Source organism: Peromyscus californicus, unplaced genomic scaffold, assembly GCF_007827085.1.
Source record: "Peromyscus californicus insignis strain IS unplaced genomic scaffold, ASM782708v3 Scaffold_14__1_contigs__length_90479793_seg_2, whole genome shotgun sequence".
NCBI lineage: Eukaryota > Metazoa > Chordata > Mammalia > Rodentia > Cricetidae > Peromyscus > Peromyscus californicus.
In genome coordinates, this window is record NW_026294436.1 from 57,100,520 (window position 1) to 57,116,850 (window position 16,331).

A 16,331-nucleotide genomic window follows, 5' to 3' on the forward strand; every position below is an offset into this window, starting at 1 on the left:
CCCTTTAACTAAATGCTGCGACTTTCCTGTGTTCGCAATTCCTTAGAACTCACATGTGCCTTTGTTCAAGCTTTTGCACTTCCAGGAATCCCCTCCTCCTCATTACCGATCTGATAAACTCTTACTCATTTGTTAAGACTCAAAGTAATTATTCTCCAAAACTGAGAAACATTTCTTAGGAGAAAGAGACTCACTTTCTCCGATACATCAACTTTTTATACCTATTATATGACAAAGATGACTGTTGAAGACAAGACTTGGAAATCAATAGGGAAGCCCACAAAATTTATATTTCTCTATATTTCCTTCAATCTTGGAAAACCATGACAGAGAAATGACTTGCCCAAGGCCATTAAGCTAGTTACCAGCAGAGCTGAGGCTAGAGGTCAAGGATAATTCCTCCTTTTACTGACACCCACTGGTCATCCCCTGAATCACAGGAGTACCCTGGATTCTCTTAAATCCTAGAACTTTATGGGGCTTGCTAGGATGACAAGATCGTCAAGTTCACTGGCTTCTTGAGAAAGCTCCAGAACAGGCACGTTGATCTCCAGGCTTATACCTAATGCTTGGAATGGTACTAGAAACCTCTAGGAGGTTGCATAACATAGACTCAATGGCATATAGGAGTCAGACAATTTGGTCTTTATCCTCCAAAACTGCCATTTACCAATTGTAAAACTAGGGGCAAAAAAACTTTCCTTGTGTGGAAAACATGTGAATGATCTTTTTATGGATCTTAAGTGGGAAGACCCCACTAAATCATGCAATGCAAGATCTAGCCTACAGCAAATGCTTAACTAGTATGTTGCCTTCTTCTATCCCAGACAGCTACTTTCTTTCTTCCTGGTTCAGGACTTCAATGTGACTAACTCAAGACGAGCTCCAAGTGAAAAATAAGACAGAATTGACTGCGTGATTTCTGTACCCCAAATCATTTCTTTCAATATTTTTGCTTTGATCAATCTTCCCAATCATATCAGAGGACTTAGCACAAAGCCCATGGTTGTGACCTGAACAACAGAGACATTGCTCTTAGAGGAAGTGGAGAGAGGTAAGATGCAAATTTGGTGGCTAAATTGGATTTCCCTGGGTCTGATGACTTCCACAATGCCTCTAAAATATAATTCCAGTGATGATGTTTATAGAAGGTACCAACCTTACCCACAAAGAATAGGTATGATTATTGCATCCATTTAACAAACACATTTAGCAATATTCTGTGTCAGACATTGTTACACTGGCAAACATAAAGATAAGTAGAAGAAAGGAGATAGAGAAAAGGGAACTTAACCAGGAGCTGGGTACACTTGGCTTAAACCCAAGAGATCTGGTTTCTGGTCACGACTTTGCAAAAAACAGACCTCGTGGTAAGTCCCTTAAAGGTATTAACATCAAGTCTTAGTTTTTTCAGAGTGAGATGGGAGAACTAAAAAAAAAAGTGAATTTTATGATTGTTGTATTTTTGGGGGTTGTTTCTAGATTATTCTTCTCCTCTTAAAGACAGTTTATATATGCAAATGCTTCTTGGAACCTTCCATCTAGACAAACTGTAAATACTTCCACTAAACATATCTCAAACTAACAACTGACCTTGTAGTCCCTGCTCCCAATTTTGCCCTAAACTTTTCTCTACTTCTACGTTTCCTTTCTCAGAGAAGGGCATCATCATTTGCCAGGAGACTAAACCTCACATCTAAAGATCATAGTGTTCAGGTTATCATCCTTCATGTTTAACACCCAAATAGACTTCAAATCCTGCTGCCAGATCCAAAGGAATCTCAAATTCCCCAAACTCTAAGAGGCAGTTCAAATGTCCAGAAATGAGCCCATGGACTATAGGAGGATTTCTGGTGGTTAGATGAAAGCAGGCATTCCTCAGGAACTGGTAAAGTTGGTTCCCATCAACCAAAAGGAATCATTTCCCTTACCTCTGGCAAAAAGGGGCATATGGCTCTCCAAATAACATATACCTGTAGCATCTATTAGAATATCGAGGTCCATGCTGGCTTCCAGACTCCCCAAGTCCCTACTCACAAGTTCTTGTCACACAGTTCAAAGCTCCCACACCGGTCTCCTGGACGTTCGCTCCCTGCAGCTACTCATTCTTCTTATAACCCTGCTATTCACACTATGGTTTCTCTGCGTTCCGCCCCTGCCTCTCTCACTATATGCCCTCTACTCTCTATACCCGACTCTTCTTCCCTCTCTCACAGATAGCCCTGGCCATGCCCAGTCTGCTGGCCATGTTCATTCTGCTTCATTCTCTCTCTGCTCTGGACTCTTCTAGATGCCTCTGGATATTTTCTCCCTCTTAGACACAATAAAAGCTCTCACCTTACCCATACCATGGAGTGGCCATGCCTGCAGTTTCCTTTCTGTGCTCCCTTGCATACACCTGCCAGGTCTACATACTAAAGAACTCTCTTGTGGACAGCTTCTCCCACCCAACGGCCACTTTTTGAGTTAGGTCAATAATTCTTCCAGTGTAGATAACATTATTTCTCCCGGATTTTAGTTCTATGTAAATCTCTATCACTGTAGCCAAAGTAATTTCTCTAAAGCAAAGTCATGTCCAAAGGAAACTCTTCTCCCCCAGATTCTGGTGGTTAGACAAAGGCCAGCACTGCTCAGGGACTGAGGGAGCTCATTCCCCTCTAACAAAGGAGCCAGTTCCCTGATCCCTGGCAGAAGGGACAAATGGCTGTCTGTGGTGCCTATTAGCACATCAATGCTCATGCTGGCCTCTGGTCCCCTGTGGTATCACAAGTACTTAGTTCTTCTCATCTCCTTCCCAGCTGTAAACCTCTCCAGCTCAGGAGCTCCTCTCCACCACAGCTACTCCTTATAACCCTGCTAACCCTAATAACCCTCTCTCTTTTGCTCCTCTATCTTAGTCCTTTTCTCTCTTTGTCTTCCTCTCTCATTCTCTCCCTCTCTCTTTCCTCTCTTGGCCAGGCTCAATCTGTTGGCCATGTACAGTCTACTACCTTCTCTCTCTGCTCTGGACTTTTCCAGATAGCTCTGGCTGTTCTCTCCCTCATAGTTACAATTTTAAAAAAAAAAAAAAAAAACCTTCCACTTAACCATACCTTGGGGCAGTCCTGTTGTCAGTTTATACATCTGGTGCTGAAACTTTCAGCTTATACAAAAATATGAACAAGTCACTCACCTGCTTAACCTTTTTGGTGGCTCCCACCAAGGAATGAATGGATTTTTGTTTTGTTTTTTGTTTTTTGGGTTTTGTTTGTTTGTTTGTTTGTTTGTTTGTTTGTTTTTGGTTTTGGGTTTTTTTTTTTTTTTTTGGTTTTTCGAGACAGGGTTTCTCTGTGTAGCTTTGCGCCTTTCCTGGAACTCACTTGGTAGTCCAGGCTGGCCTCGAGCTCACAGAGATCCGCCTGGCTCTGCCTCCCGAGTGCTGGGATTAAAGGCGTGCGCCACCACCGCCCGGCTTGGTTTTGGTTTTTTGAGACAGGGTTTCGCTGTGTAGCTTTGCGCCTTTCCTGGAACTCGCTTGGTAGCCCAGGCTGGCCTCAAACTCACAGAGATCCGCTTGCCTCTGCCTCCCAAGTTCTGGGATTAAAGGTGTGTGCTGTGTTGAACTATTTGTAAACAAAATAGAGTTTTGATCTGGTGTGAGAAAAAGACACTGCTTACCATGAGAAGACCTCTATCAAAAACAGAGACAAGGAAACTAGCAATAAAATGATGTATTTTATACACTGTTGGTTTAATACTTCTACCCCCAAACTATGTGCGATATCTTAGGCCACACTCTCAAACAATAGAGTCTGGAATGAAGATTTGTTCACGAATGATAGAGAACACAACTGCTCCAAGGTGTGGTGGAGGAGAAGATTTTTGTTGTAGATAAGAGGGACATCTGGACAGCCAGAGGCATCTGGAAGAGTCCGGAGCAGGGAGAAAAAGTGGTACTGAGCTGGGCCACATGAGGAGAGAGGGAAGGGAGAGAGAGGGGGCAAGAGAGAGAGAGAAACAGGGCAGGAGAGATGGGGGCAGGAGAGATGGGGCAGGAGAGATGGGGGCAAGCAGACCAAGAGAGCAAAGAGAACAAAGAGCCGAGGGAGCTCTTGACTGAAATAGCAGGGTTGTGTAGGAATGAGTAGCTGAGGGAAGGGAAGTGCCTGGGCTGGGGAGGTTTAGGGTAATGGGTGGATGAGAAGGGCTAAGAGGAGACAGGATGTCAGCAGCTTGAGCTCTGTATCAGGTACTTGCTATGCTGAAAGAGTCTGAGGCCAAACATGACAGTATGCAGGAAGTTTATTGAAGGATTGCTGGAAATCCAGCCACTGCCTGTGGTTTAAGAAGGAAGGCCTGAGCAGAAGTGGGATTTTGGATTCAGTCGCAGTAAAGGCTTCTGTTCACTTCCACATGTCTGCTCCAAACGGAGAGGACTAGACTTGTTTTATCCACCAACTGACTAGTTTCTAGATGTGGGTTGGTCTCAGTAAAGAACTGCTTGAAGGCATCCCTAGAGAAGGATTCAGCTGATAACTGTCAGTCACTGAGACTGCAGCATTGGGGAACATTTGTTTTGGTCCTGAGTGGGGTTCTGAGCAGCACATCCACTAGATGAGCTGATGTGTGCACCATTTCATAGGTAAGAAAACAGTCTCACACCAGCCCTGTGACTTAGCCTAGCTCACGCAAGTCCCTGGGCTCCTAATTTGTAGACATCTGCACGCTTTGGTGGCCACACTTACCTCTAAAATTGAAACTTTAGTAGTGTAAGTTTTTTATTACAAGGAGCACAAACTTAGACCTTCAGGTGCTTTGAGTGGCAATGTACATTTTCACCCACATTGATCACTCAAGGAACAATTAAAACTATACAAAGATCTCAAGGACTTTGTTTTTCTGTTGGTTTAGCAGCTGCACATGAATCTACTGATATCTTCATTATCGTCTGTGGTCCCACGGTCCCTCAGTCAGTGCCCTGCCAGCCATTCAGGCTGTGGTCTGGCGGGACTCTGGCCATGATATGTAGGTTTAAATTAAGTCTCTATCATTCTATTTATTGATAAGACTCAGGAGTCAAAGGCTGGGATAAAAAATGCTAGCCCAGAGAGGCTGAGTAGCAACTAGCTGACCTTGCTTTGACCAAAGACATCACAAGAGAAGCATCTCTTCCCTCGTCCTAGAACCAAGAGGAAGTCCAGACTCTAGTCTCTGCTCTTTCCTTCCTGTGTATCTTCTCTATCCAAATTGCTGGCTTCTTTATGGCCAATTCCAGTCAGCTAGTCACCGGCTCTGCCCTCTGATTCAAGGTATAACTTTATTAGGCAGTCTTGGGAGTGTCAGAGCACAACCAACATATCCCACAACAGGACTTTGGAAAACAGACAGTGGATGTAGGGTCTGTGGGCCTGTGACATGTAACCCAGGGCAAAGAGAGCAGGGTTATGTGAATGGCCCAAGATGTCTTCTTAGAAGACTATGAAATAGGCATCAGTTTCAGTCCTTGGCCAGTGACAAAACATGGCCTGAGAGGTTTTTCAAAGGACTTGGTGAGGCGAAGAAGAAAGAAGTGAGAGACAGCCTAAAGTCCGTATTATGTGCTTCCTACAAAGACAGGGAAGACTAAAAGAAATTGAGAGTCAAAAGATCCCCAATGATAAGTAGATTAGGACACAAGGCCCCGAGTCCAGAAAGGGCTGCGCTCGAACAAGAGCAGAGTCACAGCTGTTCTCTTACCCAGGGCTCCTAGCTGACCTTCTTGTCCCCAAACATCGAAGACCCTGATACTTCTCCTTGCGGCCTGTAGTCTAGGCCAGTTTGATAGGAAGTGGAAGAGTTTGTATCAAACTGCTGATGCTGATATTTATTTACTATATGATGTCAGGCAAGTTACCGAACCCTGTAAACCTCAGTTTGCTCGGCTATGAATTGGAGGTAACACATTTTAGACCCAGAGCAAGGCTAGGGGAAAAGATAGTCCTAATGAAGGAGGAGTTCTCATAGCCTTTTAGCCCTAGCACACCCGTGTGAGCAAAGACCCAAGATCTTATAATAGTCTTGTATTTTTCAGGACTCCATAAATAATATAGGAACCAATGTGATTGCCTGTCTTTTTTCCAGCCCTGTGTACCAGTGTATGGCTTTCCTCGTGTTTGATTCTACCTTCTAGGAGAAGTCAATGATTTGGGGTGTAGAAGGAATATCTGTGCAGAAATCTCCACAGGAGGGAAAGCCAAAAGACAGCTGGATCTCTAGGTGCCAAGTGAGTGCTTGGTATCTAATAGCCCAGACACCAGGGCCTAAATAAGAGGGCTCAACATTCCAGATGCCTTTATCCATGTTCTGTCATCAGACTTCAGGCCAATGGGACATCGTTCTTAACAACAATAAAACAGAAGAGATTTTGTTTTTCAGCTGGAAGGGAGGTAATGGTTGAAACAGTTCACACTATGAAGCTCTAACTGTCTGGGTACTCTCTATGTAGACCAGCCTAATCTAGAACTTGAAGTTATTCTCCTGCCTCTGCCCTGACCCCCCCACCCCAAGTGCTGGGATTATACAGGCATGTGTTACCACTCCAGGCTTGAGGCTTCTTAACTGATTCACTCCTAGAAACAGTTTTTGAGATAAGACCTCTTTCTGGTTACTTTGCTTTTATTATTTTTCTCAGTAAGACAAGGCTTAGGAAAATGTTTGAGTGTGATCTTTATTTAAAAAAAAAAAAAACTATAGTGAATATCTTCTATCACTTCATATTTACACAATTTCATGATCTTCATTTAATCCTCTTTCCAAAAGGATAATGAACATAATATTATGTTTTTCCTTGTTGAGGTAGGGTCTCATAAACTCATGATGGCCTTTATTTACACATCCAAGAACGACCTTGCACTTCTGATTCTCCTGCCTCTACCTTCAGAGTGCTGGGTTACAGGTGTGGGTGTGCTCCACCACCTCAAGTTTGTGGGGTGCTGAGGATCAAACCCCAGCTTTGTGAATGCTAGACAAGCACTTGCCAACTAGCTACATCTCCAATCCTGCACATAATCCTCTTTGAGATTTTTTTCATAAAACTAAGCAACAGCATGTAATACATTTTTGTGTGTGTTCTGCTAAATAAAATGAACATAAAAGTGTGTGTGCACAAGTTACAAATTATATAAACTGACAACGTGACCACTCCATGGTATGTTTAAGGGGAAGGTTTTTATTGTAGATATGAGAGAGAGAGAACAGCCAGAGGTATCTAGAAGAGTCCAGGAAAGAGAGCCAAAGAAGCAGACTGGATATGGCCAGGACTGTCTGTGAGAGAGAGGAAAATAGCAGGATGTAGTGGGTAGCCATTCCAACCTTGATCTGGAAGTTCCAACCCCCATTGATATGGTGGTATTTTATTTGTACTGAAATGTGATTTTAATTGTATGTTAATAAATAAAGTTGCCCAGGGGTCAGAGCTATTAGAGCCATAGCAAAAGCTGGGTGGTGGTGGTGCATGCCTTTAATCCCAGTACTTGGTAGGCAGAGCTAGGTAGATCTCTGTGTGTTCAAGGATACAGCCAACAGACAGTGACGAGGCAGTCATGTGGTTGGTTTTACAACCAATGAGAAGGCAGAACAGAAAGTCTATATAAAGACAAACAGACAGGAAGTAGGTCTCTTTTGGAGAGCTCTCTTGGCTGAAGAGGCTAGCTGCAGCAGGCGGGTAAGGCTCTTAGCTCTGATCTCTTGGCTTTCTTCTTTGCATTGGTTCTCTGTTTCTTATTTAATAAGACGGTCCATTACATCTACACATTGAGGCTTTGGTAACTGTCACGCCTACAAGGCAGGGCCAAGAGAGGACCCTAAAGACCCGAGATCCAGATGAGCTGTCTCTCTTGGTTCCTGGACCCTGGACGCTGGAGGTAGACTAAGCACAGTTCTCCAGAGAACACCGCCGGACGGTGCCACGCCTTTCCCAGACCCTGCAACCTACCTATCCCTTCATTTGTAAGTTATGCCACTAAATAAACCTCCCTTTTAACTACGTGGAGTGGCCTTAATAATTTCACCAATAGCAGGACATGGGCAATAGAGAGCAAACATCCTAAGAGAAGCAGAGCAGAGAGAGAACATAGTGAGAATAGCAGAGTTAGAAGGAGAATGAGTAGCTGCGAAGAGAGAAGCCTGTGAGCTGGAGAAAGTTCAGGCGAGGGGAGGTTAGACTTCCTTTTGGAGTTTGGGGAATTGGACTTTCCATTGGACCTAACTCAAATCTGTTTCTGGAATGAGTAGTACAGTGAGGTCTCCATCTCCTCAAGTGCTCCCTGGTAAGGGGTACTTCTTGCAAAGACTTTTACCCTAGCACTGGTATCTTGACTATGAATATTATTTAATGATAGAATAACTACCAGACATCTAATTATAATGATACAGGCCACATCCAAAAGGTACCCCATCTCCCCTCAAAAAAAGGAAGGCCCACTGACTCCATCCAAAATTGAGTCTAGGCCCAGCTCCACTTAGACTATAGGGAGATGGCTGGTGGTTAGATGACAGCCAGCATTCCTCAGGAGCTTGTGAAACTGGGTCTCATCCGCCAAAAGGAGGCATCCCCCTTACCTCTGGCAGAAAGGACATACGGCTCCACTGATATATTCCTGTGGCTATATATCAAAGCCCATGGTGGTCTCCAGGCTCCCTCAGTTCCTACCCACAAGTACTTGTTACATGCTTCAAAGTTCATGCTAGCTTCCTCAGGCTTCCCTCATCCCAGATACCCATCTGTCCCACCTATCTGTCCCCATCTATCTGTTCTCTTCATGATGTCAAGGGTTTTTTCCCCTCCCACTGCTATTCTCACTGATCTCTCTCTCTCTCTCTCTCTCTCTCTCTCTCTCTCTCTCTCTCTCTCTCTCTCCCTCCCCTCCCCCCACTCTTGCTCTCTTGCTTGCTATCCCATATTCTCTGGCTATTCTCCCTTTTCCCACAGATAGCCCTGGCCTTGTCCAATCAGTTTTTTAAGAAAAACCTTTGCTCTGGATATTTCCTCTTTAACTACAATAAAAACCTTCCCTTTAGCTGTACTACGGAGCAGCCATTTCCGCTTCCTTACTTCACCTCTCACATGCAGTATTCAGAATCGTTTACTGACTTGAAAGTTCACGGTATTGCAAGAGGATAAATCGAAGTGAACAAACCTCTTACGGGTGGTTTACAATTAAACTATCCTTGCAATTTATACCCTTGTGATTTTGGCGTTGACTCCAAATCCCTCCCCATGTGAATTTTGTGAAATTGAACCAAGTATGGCCAAAATTAAGTTCATATTTTCACTCTGCTTTCAGTTTTTGGCTATGATTTGTATTTTTCTGTTCCTATTCTGTACTGATTTTTTTAAAAAACATGATAATCTTTTAGAAAAGTTTGAGTTCTTTATAACTGGAGTTTTAAACATGTAATCCATAAAAATCTATCTCCCTATGTTTAACTATTAAAAGTTCTTCAGCCGGGCAACGGTGGCACATGCCTATAATCCCAGCACACGGGAGGCAGAGCCAGGTGGGTCTCTGTGAGTTTGAGGCCAGCCTGGTCTACAGAGCAAGATCCAGGAAAGGCACCAAAACTACATGGAGACATCCTGTCTCGAAAAAAACAAAAAGAAAAAAGAAAAAAAGAAAAGAAAAAATTCTTGAGGATCCTTAGTGTACTTTTATTTCAGATTTCTGATGTAAGTTTGTTGTGCCTTCTTATAGAGAAGCCCAGGAATGACATTCATCTGAAAGATACCTGAAGCATTTTGCCATGTCTCTGAGACTGTCCCCTAGCTTGACCTCAAAGAAGTACTTCCTGTCCATAGCTAATTGCTGCTACTTGGGATTTTCACTTTCTCCCTTGTGTCCTCTTCTTGGAAACAATAGATCTAACGACTGCCAAATGAAAAATGGTTCCTGCCTGCAAAACACTATGCCTGACATCTTAATTGCATGAATGTTCTTGTGTTTTCCTAACAGTTCCAATATGGTTCTGCAGTTTAACTCTGCTGCTCATGAGGAAGGTGTGGCTGAGAATGATGAAACAGTTTTTGGAAGGTGGCATGATTTCTAAATGTAAGAGGAGAGTTTCCAATCCAAGCCTGTCTGGCTATGGAGCCAGATGCTGGACCAGTAAAATGGATTTGGAGGAGGCTCGCAAACTCGGAAACAAGTCATGACAAAGCTAGGAAATTATGGAGGATGATATTTTCTTAAAAAAAAAAAAGTTCTTCTAAGCTAATTGAATGATAGTATCCCTCAGGGCTCTCCAGGGCCAAACAACACTCTATAGAAATATTTATAATAGAAATATACACTGACTTTTGTGGTTTGGGAAGCTGAGAACTGCTGTGGTCTCGGTCAATAAGGTGGTGACCCAGCAAAGCCAGTAGTTAGTTCAGTTCCAACCTGAAAATCAAAGAATCTGGTGGTAGAAATCCAGTCTGAGAGTTTGCAAGGAGAATGAGTGTCCCAACTCAAGCAGTCAGGCAGGGTGCTACAGGGCTAAATCCTTTAGTCCTCTATAAGCCTTCCAGGGATGATGGCAGTCACAAAGTGGGGTGTCATGCACTTTGCTGACTCCACAGACTCCAATGCTCAGCTCATTCAGGAACCCTCACAACACATTCGGGCAGGGGTGGGGGTGGGTGTTAATCCATGTTCCCCATGCCATCGAACTGAGATAAAAATGAAACATCCTAGGATGGAACTCTAATCTTTCAAACCCCTAAAATCTTACCTGCTGAGATGGGTCAGCATGTAAGGGTACCCAACATCAAGGCTGACTATCTGAATTCAGTTCCTGGAACTCACATTGTACATTGAGAGAACCAACTCCAGCAAGTTATCCTTTGACCTCCACATACACGGCATCACCACACACACACACACACACACACACACACACACACACCTAAAACTTCAACTCCTGAATATTTTCTTTTAACTGGAAATGTTCTCTGATAGTCATCCAAGCTGATGATAAATTACTTCAGAGTGTTATACTTAAAACATTTTATAGATAAAGCATTGTATTTTAAACCAATTTTACGCTTCCCCTACCCCACAGTTAATGCTGGAGCATGCCAATGGATGGAAGGGAGGAGGTTATTGGATTTCTACCATTTCACTTTATCTGTGGTTATTTCCCACAGTTCATTTTGCTCTGTACAGAGAGACACCACTTAGAATTTCTCATTAAAACTTTGTAGACTACAGCTAAGCTTGCCAAACTACTGGGGTGTCCAAACTTTTACTCCTTGCCTGGACTCACTTCAGGTCAGACCACCTTATCAGCATGCAGTAGTCCCTACTTCAGATTATATAAATGACCCGCAAGCATCTCAGGGGGAGGCACTGAATGACCTCACAGAACCACCACTTCCCCTGCTGTCTCTCTCAGGAAGTAGCAGGGTAAGTAAAGACCTGAACTTCTCAGAGACAAAGGAATGAGTTCTGCTCCTCACTAGCATTTGCTGGAAGAACACTCAGCGGCTTTGTTCAAGAAAAGGAAACAGAAGTTTGAACTCTGTGTAGAGGGAAGAACAAGGCTGGCAGTAGTTATCCAGGTTTCTAGACTACTTTGCAAATATCACCATGTCCACCATTTGGTCTAAAAGTGTGGGGGATGGTCGTAGGAGGCAGTTTTGGGTGTTCAGAAATGATCTGAGGCCGGTGACTCAGCATCCACTGTCCCTGGTTCCTGAATTCCGTTCTTTCCTAGAAGGTGTAGCATGACATAGGCATTTCCCTTTCTCTAAGGACTGTTGCCAGTAACAAGCAGGCCCGAAAACTATGTGGTAAGGAGCACTAGGAAGCACCGTAACCCTAACAAGAATGATTCCAAAAGTGCCGTGTGGGGAGTCTGCCAGTCAAGTACTCTTGGATGAACAGGGAGAGGTCAGTCAGGCCAGTTGGCCCCCAGAGGGGAGGATCTCCACACCACATTTGGCTTTGATGGCAGGAGTATCAGTGAAAAAGAAAGATGCTCGGAGAGGAAGTCCACGGTGTCTCTCGATCCTCAAATGTTATTGTTCTGAACTGATTCTGAAGCTCTGGGGGAGGTACTGGTGTGAAAAACTCTGTGGTGAGGAACTTGGAGTGGGTCAACTCAGCCCCCATGGATGATATAAGGGCTGGGTGAAGCCTGGGCCTGGATCTGAGCCAGAGCCCCTCTCATCCAGTTTCTTAACAGCTCTCTCTTTATCACAACCCCCTGGGCCCCACCAAACACACACACACACACACACACACACACACACACACACACACACACACACACACACACACAGCCCAACAAGAAGGCTTTCTGGTTGACTGATCTGCTCAGCCCCCGTGTCAGATACCTGCCCCCTCTACTCCCATCACCCGAGGGCTTCCTCATCTTACCCAGCAGGGCATACACAGGGGTATTTTTTCCCAGTGTTTTCCCCGGGCCAGTTTTAGACTCTGCAATTACGTCTCCCAGGAGATGCTCAGAATTTGGGGAAATTTTGTACTTTCATTTTGTTTTTGTGGGTTTTTTTCTTATCCAAATAAATGTGCTCATCATGAGCCCCATTTGGCTTGGTGATCTGGCCCGCCCCTCAGTGACTCTTTTCTGCCAGGATAGCTTGTGTAATAGAGGACTTTTAGTTAGAGGTCATGTTGAAGATGGTCATTGACGGGGAAACCAGGATAGTCAGAGGCATGAGCCTCAGATACTGGCAGGCAGGCAACTTTGCCACTGGTAGCCGTGAAGTCTCAAGAGAAAGAGAGCGGGGGTAGCAAGTCTTAGAAGACAGTCTATCTTTGCATTCAAAAGATGGGGATTGGGAAGATGGCTCAGACAATAGGGGGCTTGTCATGCAAGCTTGGGAGCCTGAGTTTGGATCTCTGACACCCATATTAAAGTGAGGTGCAGTGTGCCAGTAACCCCAGTACAGGGAGCAGGGGAACAGAGACAGGCAGATCCCAGGGCCTTGCCAACCTGCCAATCTACTGAAACAATTAGCTCCTGGTCCAGTGAGAGACCCTATCTAAAAATATAAAGTGGACAGCTATAGAGGTATATACCTGACATGGATCTCTGGACTCCACTTGTATACACATGTGTGAGTGCACCTTCACACACATGCATGTACAACACACACACAACTAATTAAAAATAAATAATTGGAGATGATCTCACTGCAAAGCCCACTTGAAGTGTAGGAAAAGCTGTTTTCTGTACAGTCCTGATTGCTTTCAGGGTGAGGCATTATGTAGCCAAAGGGAAAGAAGTGATGCTGTGCCACAGATGGTGGAGACTAGGAACGGGAAACCATACCTATCCAAGATTCTCCCATTGCTCAACTAGAAGACATGTTAGATAGTAAGTTATTGACCGTCATGAGCCCAAAGATTGATGAGCATTCTTGCCTAGCATACTCTACTGGAAATGGTACAGTGAATAGAGAAAGCATAGTTGTACAGTTAGATGATCCAGGATTCTCTCTCTCTCTCTCTCTCTCTCTCTCTCTCTCTCTCTCTCTCTCTCTCTCTCTCTCTCTCTCTGTGTGTGTGTGTGTGTGTGTGTGTGTGTGTGTGTATGTGTGTGTGTAGAAACTCTTATACCTCTATCTATAAAATAGAAAATTCATATATGCTTCTTACTGTTTCGAAGATTTATGGAATAACATATATGGAGACCCTGGACCTGCAGGGACTTCAGTTAATGGCATTCCCTTCCTTTCTGCCTTCTGGAGTCTTCAAGGAATATTAAGTGTACTCTAGAAAAAGAGAAAACATCCTTTCTTTACCTAGAGTCTGGATACTTGGGTTTGGCTTAGATCCAACTTTATACCCTAACTAGCTGTCTGTTCCCAGGATTGCTGTGAAGATAAAATACCAGTAAATGTTTTGGCTTCAAAAAAATGACTTTGTGAATACAAGGTGTCCTCAACTGTATATCTTTCCTCGTTGGTCTGATCTGTTAGCATGAGCTCTCTACCACTGAAGGGGGCAGCTCTGTGCAGAGCTGCATAAATTCTGAAAACTTTGAATTAGCCACGTTGCCTATCTTAATCAGGATTTCTATTGCTGTGAAGAGACACCATGACCACAGCAACCCTTGTAAAGGAAAAACATTTAATTGGGGCTGGCTTATAGGTTAAGAGGTTTAGTCTATTATCATGGAAATAGTCCATGGCAGAAAGCATGGTGGCATGCAGACAGACATGGTGCTGGAGAAGGAGCTGAGAGTTCTTCCAGGTTAGCAGGTAGCAGGAAGACAGAGTGAGCCACTGGGCCTTGAGCTTCAAAAACCTCAAAGCCCACCCCCAGTGATACACTTCCTCCAACAAGGCCACATGTCCTAATCCCTTCAAATAATGTCACTCCCTATGAGCCTATGGGGACCATTTCTACTACCACATCATGCAAGGCCTTGTTAGCTTCCTGAGGCTGTTGTAACTTATCACAAGATCATAAGTTAAAACAACAGAAATCCATCCCGTCACATTTATGGAGGACAAAAAAAGTATGAAAATAAGGCACCAAGAAGAACAGGCCCCCTTAAAAGTTCTCCAAGAGATCCTGCTTCGTCTCCCCCAGCTTCTGGGGTTCTTGTGTGTTCCTTGGGTGTAATTGCATAAATCCAATACCTGCTATGTCTTGGTCTTGTGTTTTTTCTCTCTTCTGAAGATACTCTCATTAAATTTAGGGACCACTCTAGTTGAGTTATTGGGATTTTATTTATATTTACACTGAAAATCCCTATTCCAAGTAAGGCCATATTCTGATATTTCAAGGAAACAAGAATTTGACTTGGGACACTATTCAATTCACTTACATCTAAACCATCTGTGACTCAGTGTACATTGATGGACTTTAAAGATTGCCCTGAATAATCAACCCCTTCGTACTAAAACCCTGAATTACCTTGATGTCTGTCTGAAGAGAGAATCATGGGACTATAACAGGACTCCAGACCATAGTAGGCCCCCAGACTTTAGTACAACTGACTCCATGATGGAAGTACCATTCAGGCCATAAAACTCAGCATGTAGACAGCACCTCCTGCCAAAAAAAAACAAAAACAAAAATCCACCACAGTCCTATTATGGAAAAGTCACTAAATGTACTAACCTTGCTTTTTTTTTTTTTTGCTTCTGTAGATTCAATTCTGGCTAACTGTTCTAAGTATGTCAGCCCAGAACATGGTTTTTGTGCTCAGAAGCTTACCATGAGAAAGGCTCAGTGTTGCTCTGGGGTCCTGAACACATAGTATAGTCACAAGATGGCTAATAAAGGCTTTCTATTGGCTTAAACCCATGTCTGAGCAGTCTTTTTTTGGTGAATACCATACAACAGGGCATAAAGTAGAAATGTCTCAAGGTGAGGCTAGAGGAGGGTTAATTTCTAAACTTATCATTGCACCCATATATTAATGTGTCTCTCAACCCTTGTCTTAGTCTATGTTCTATTGCTATGAAAAGATACCATGACAGCTCTCATAGGAAAGCATTTAATGGGGGCTTGCTTACAGTTTTAGAGGTTTAGTTCATTATCAACATGGCAGGAAGCATGGCAACGTGCTGGCAGACATGATGATGGAGAAGGAGCTGAGAATTCAACATCTGGATACAAAGGCAGAAGGAAGAGGAAGCTACTGGGCCTGGCTTGGGCTTTTGAAACCTCAAAGCTCACCACCAGTGACATGCCTCCTCCAATAAGACCACACCTCCTAATCCCTCTAAAGTAGTGCCACCCCTTGATAACTAAGCATTCAAACTTACAAGCCTATGGGGCCATTCTTATTTAACCTCAACTATTATCAGAGAAACCTTTATACATATGGGTGACTAACACAGAGATCCCACAGCTGGCCAAGGTCCAGAGGGTAAGAGTTTGTAAAATGCTCATCTGTAAATGGAACATCTATACTGCACTCCCTCTTCCCAAAAGTGGGGGTGAGAGTGTTGCAGGATATTTGATCTCACTGTGAACCCTAAGATAGTGTTATTTACTGGAAAAACCTGTTTCTAGTTGTGGTGTGGCTTAGTCCCAGCATTCACCCTTAATACGAGAGCTTTCTGCTTGAATATTGTAAACAGGATTGAATGAAGTCAAGTATAGGTCAAGAGGCGGGGTAGGCAACCAGCTGACAGGAAGTGAATATAGGATTATTAAGAAAAAAAAAACGTAGAGAGTAAAGGGAGTCAGGAGGATGGAAAGAGAGATGCACAGGAAGTAGAAAGGAGGAACATTCAGTTTGAGGAGTCTGTTTTAAGATGGCAGGTAGAAGGAGGGAGGCTTCTGGGCCATAGGTTGAGGAGGAAGGTCAGCTGGGTATTTATCTGCCTTTCTGAGCTCTGACCCCAG